The following is a 5713-nucleotide window of genomic DNA, read 5'->3' on the forward strand; positions in this document are numbered from 1 at the left end:
AATAAGATGCAATTGCCCTCTTGAAAATGAAATAAAATAAACTAGCCCTCTCAGAGATAAAATAAAATGAAATGGCCCTCTTGGCAATGAAAATAGCTTCACCTAAGTCCATTTGTTTGCATTTTTTTCTTTCATTATGTACCATTTGCGTCGCCTCATGCTAAATTTGAGGATAACATTTTTTCTCTTCTTTCTCTTGAGCAATCCTTTGATTGTGGTCTTGTAGGACCGCCTTCTTTAACCGTGCCTATACTCAAGTTAAATATTTAGTGGACACAAAGTCACTTTTGCTAGCGACTATTTTTTATAAAAAATCCAAATACAATATTTATAAAGAAGATAAGGAACCTTTGATGGTCATTCATGGTCTCAAAAATGATATAGACAATTCAAATAATCCTCAATAAATAGGTATTAAACCCATCTTTGGGCCCAAGAATACCGTTCTTGAGCATTAGATGCTTTGGTGTGGCTCTAAAGTTAATTGGGGATTTTTAAAAAAGATTCTCATTTTTGTGTATTGATCCCTGTATCCATAGAAAAATGATTAGTTTTTAGTGTAACTACTCAGTGTTGACCTCCTTCGATTCTTGGTTTGCTCCTCGCCATCTTTTGGGTACACCGTCATGTTGGGACTTCCACCCTGGCTCCCCATTCCAAGAGATACCGAGGCAATCACTAAGAAAAAAATATTTTTATAGATTTTCAAAAGTAGTCTTAATTTTAAAAACTAGTTTCAAAACTTCTATAAAGGCTTTAGAAAATCTATGCCAGTCATGTCATGTAGCAGCTCAACAAAAATCTTTCTCTTGGTTCTTAATGTATCCGAAGTTTGATGGAGGAATTCAAAGGATTCATCATCATCGCTAAGGGTTTCTATAAAAAGTTTTTTCTTAGCCGAAGATTTAGTATACCTAGACTTGGTCGCATCTAGTGATACCCAAAACTTTCTTTTACCTCTGGTGCTGGGGGATTTGAAATATATTCCAGTGTTTGGTGAAAATTTTGATGCCCTCCTCAAAATTTCTTCCCCAATTTAATTTTTTTTAGATGATCTCAGCTCGAGAGGATGTAAAGTCCTTGTTGGTCTTCGTTCTCTTTGTTTGTTAATGATCTTCCTCTCATGAATTTTTGAGATTCCTTCTCAAAAATTCTACCCCAGTTTCCATTTCCTAGATTTATATGACCAAGTCGTTACGGCGCCTACGTATCCTGTTGAAGAAGGAACCAGGACAAATGTAGTTCAGGACTATGCTAAGGATATATAGAAAATTTAATGGGTTGGCCGAAGATGACATAGTCCGCCTACGTATCCCTTTCTTGGGAATTCAGGTCACTATGTAGTTCATACATAAAAAATAGGATAAATTCTCCTAAGTGGTTGACCAAAATTGACATAGGACACCTACGTATCCCTTTTTTGGGAATTCAGGTCAAACGTAGTTTGTACATAAAATGAAAGGGAATTTAGGTAATTTTGTATCATAAAAACAAATACCTTCAGAGAAGTGATTACAAATAAATAAAGGAAACAAAAGTGAAAGACAATCTTTAAGCATAGTGTCTCTTTACTGCATCAAAATTGATTGGTTTGGCCTACTCTTGACCATCCATCACAGATAGGATCAGGGCTCCTCCAGATAGCACCTTTCGAACTATATATCGCCCTTTCCAATTCGGAGCAAACTTTTCTTAGTACTCTTCTTGGTGAGGGAATATGTATTAGAGAACAAATTTCTCAACTTTAAATGTTCGAGTTCTTACTTTCTTGTTAAAGCAATGGGTCATCTTGTGTTGTTAGAGCTAGCCATGACACACGACAACCATTCTCTTTCCATCAATTATCATGGGTTGTTCATAGAGAGCATGAACCTATTCTTCATTGCTTAATCTAACTTCTTGAATAATCCTGAAGAAAGGTATTTCAACCTCGGCAGGTATCAGAACTTTATTTTCATAAACAAGTATATAAGGAGTTACTCCAATTGAGGATAGAACTATTGTGTGATACCTTAGTAAAATGTAGCGAAAGATCTCGTTCCATGATCTATCATTTTGACCATTTTCTTCAAATCTTATTGATATTCTTATTAACGACTTCAACAACTCCATTCTTTTGTGGATAATATGCAGTCGAGTTGTGATGAACAATCTTGAGTTGATCACAAATCACATTCATCAAGTGACTATTCAAGTTAGCCCCATTATTAGTAATGATTGACTTCGGCACTCCAAATAGGCAAATCAATTTGTTCTTGACAAAATCTGTGGCTACCTTCTTGGTTTTGACTCAATATGAGGCAGCTTTCACCCACTTGGTGAAGTAATGAATAACAATCAAAATGAATCTATGCCCATTTAACGGTGGTGGCTTTCTTGGTGTGATAACATCCATACCCCAAGCTATGAAAGTCTAAGATGAACTCATCGCATAAAGCTCATGTAGATGCATCCAAATCAAATTTCCATGTATTTGGCATTTTGGGAACTTTCATTAATATGGGGCCCATAGATTCCGACATATAGTTTTTTTTGTGGCTTCCATGGAAACAACACATATTAGAAATCCTAAGCCTGGAGTCCTCCTTACAATAATTTCCCTATTTGGAAAATAATTCTTTTCTAATTGCCAGATTGTCATTTTCTGATTATTACTGGCCCCTTTAGGATAAGTTCCAAATTCTAGATACCTTTTAATATCAATGTACCATGGTTTTCCATCAGGTTCCTTTTTGACATACGCACAATGTGGTGGTTGTTCCCTCAATCTTTTTTCCAAAAGATCAATGTAACTCTAATCTTGGTGTTGAGTCTTGGAGGATATAGTAGCCAAAGTACCAACAAACTCATTTGGTATCCTTGGGGCTTCATACATTTATTGATGAGGGTGAGAATATTGGGTAGCAAGAAATTATCCTTAGGACTAGCTTTATTCAAATCACTGTAGTTAACACAAATTCTAATCTTGTTATCCTTTTTTAGTACTGGAATAGTATTGGCTAGCCATGTTGGATTTCTTGTGACCTCCATAACCTTAGATTGAATTTTCTTCATCACTTCCTCTTTGATCTTCAAGCATAAGTATGGCTTTAATTTCCACACTTTTTTTGGCTTTACAAGATCAAACTTGGGATTGATCGATAACTTATGTGACACAATATTGGTGCATAAGCCCGGCATATGCTCATAGGACCAAGTAAAGGTATCAATATACTCCCATAGAAAGTGGATGGGTCATCTTTTTTGGGCCTCTATTAAGTAAGCACTAACACTTATCTCCTTAACTTCATCGCGGTTTCCCAAGTTGACTATTTCAGCTTTTTCCAGGTTGGTCTTCTCTCCATTTTCAATTTCTACTATGTCTTCCACTAACGGCTCCTTATCATGGTCTTTACATTCATCATCATTCATCTTGCTTTGTTCATTTATCCCTTGACACGACATGACATCGGTAGGTTTTAAATATTATTACCCAATGGCTAATGAGTCATGAGTGCAATGGAGGTCCAATTCAACAATGTTTCCTACAATTTATCTTCCATGGTCCCGGTTGTCTTGGAAAATTCTTCAATGGTAGCATTACATTCTTACCTATTCCATCCTTTAGACCATTACTTTAGGTTTTGAGAAAATGACTGGTAGAGTCAAAATTTACTACAAATCATTTTTCCTTTCCTGTAACAAAGCTATAGTCAAGAGAGGAATCTTTATTCACTTTGATATAATATAGTAGGGTCATTTTATGCCAACACATAGTAGTTTCTAATACCTGCAATGTAAAAATAACTCAAAGGTTGATGTGTTAGATTCTGTTAGTAATAAGCAAAGCAAGATGATAAGGCAGAAAGTAAGTACATAAAGTTGTTTCTTATCTCATGCTAATTGATCCGTAGAGTAATGATGACTCAAGAATTTCAATGAATGGGATTTTTGTCAATGATACAGATAAGTGAAATTTATCATTAAAGTTTAATTTTTCTTATTTCCAATCTTATTTCTTTTTTTAATAACGTGGAGGACAATAGAGTTTTTGCAGATAGAGGCTGATCCAAAAGGCTACCTACATATCTCACGAAGGAGAAATTAGTCCCTAAGTAGTTTGAACTTAATCAATTGGTTGACTTTGGTGATCTTTCTTTTGGTCAACATTTTTCTTAGGCATTTTCTTATTTTCTGCCTTTAGCATATCTTCTTTTTGGTCTAAAGTCACCAATCGTCTTTAAGCAATTCACCTATTGCTCTTTTCAGTCCTTCCTTAATGGCTTTTTCTGAGTCTAAAGTCAACCTCCCTAGAATGGTAACAAAAATTTAGGATGTTTTAAGAATGATTGAGGACTTTTTTGAGAGACTTGGGAGACTTGGAGTATGCTTGGTTGGACTTTTGTATTGTGTGATATATTTCTGCTTAAAGGTGCTCTTAAAAAAATGGGATTGGATCAATTTACCTTTGATTTGAATAAATATAACACGTATAAACACATAAGATAGATGTATCACACAACCATATTGTAATAAAGGGCATCCTAATTAGGTGACCATTTTGAGCCAAGGGTTAGCCTAACGTATTTGAATGAGTTATACGCTTTTTAAAACCAATCCATTATCCCAAAAAAACTCCATAGTTAAAAAAGGCATAGATGTTTACAAAATTTGCACAAAAGGGATACAATCTTTAGGGAAAGGGTAATAACATGAGAAAAATAACAATGTCCCGCGTAGTGGATAGGAAATACTAGCTCCTAAATTCTATTCTATTGGCCTTCGTCCTATTAGCGTTGTCCACTTCTTGTCATATTCGACATCTGTTGATGATCAAGTGATTTCTGTATAATTGTTATCTAAACTCATAGGTCATTAATCTAGACAATCATAAGATCACACAAATTGATCAAACACCACCTAGCATCAACAACCTCTTGCTTGAATCGCTTCAATTCTTCTCTAAATTGGTGTATGATTGAGGCATCCTCACATGAAAGAAAAAAAGTAAGACTTCACCTACCCCAAATGATGATGGATTAGAATAAATAACATATATTTCTTTAACAAATAAGTATGATTCATCATTAATTGACTCATCGCCAATAAATGAGGGGTAGCTTTTCTAATAAGCCTAATACCTCTCGGGTATTGGGTTATCCTAGGCTCATGCCTAAGAAAAGATTTTGGTTTTGCTCTATCCTAAGTGTCTAGAGAGGGTTTGGACCAGGTTCCCAAGTAGACGACTTGGGTTTGGGAATATGAACAACCATCAGAAGCCTAACATGCTAATAAACCATTGTATTTCCAGCACTTCATTTGGAATTGAACAATAGGGGCCGGGATATCCACGGAACCCCAAACATTTTATATATCTCAAATGGTAAGTATTCAAAGAAATGCAACAATTTAATTTAGCAAACTTTAAACACATAGGCACATAAACGGTATAAACATTACAACCATTAGTCACAGAAGCTAATTCAAATATTTGGTTGGAACCTAGTTAAAGTCCCTGGCAGAGTCACTATTTCTGTTTTGCAGAGAAATGACTTTTAGATTTTTCACAAGTTCAAATACTTTCAAAGAAAATTTTTTTAACTCGACAATAGAGTCACCGCTTAATTTATTTAGGAAAATCAAGAAAAACTTTGAAATTACTTGAACGATCCAAAACAAAAAAATCATTTAAGTTTGAAGTTTCTGAGTAAGCGGTTCCTATTAATACTCTTGG

This window comes from Capsicum annuum, chromosome 1, assembly GCF_002878395.1.
Source record: "Capsicum annuum cultivar UCD-10X-F1 chromosome 1, UCD10Xv1.1, whole genome shotgun sequence".
NCBI classification, from domain to species: domain Eukaryota; kingdom Viridiplantae; phylum Streptophyta; class Magnoliopsida; order Solanales; family Solanaceae; genus Capsicum; species Capsicum annuum.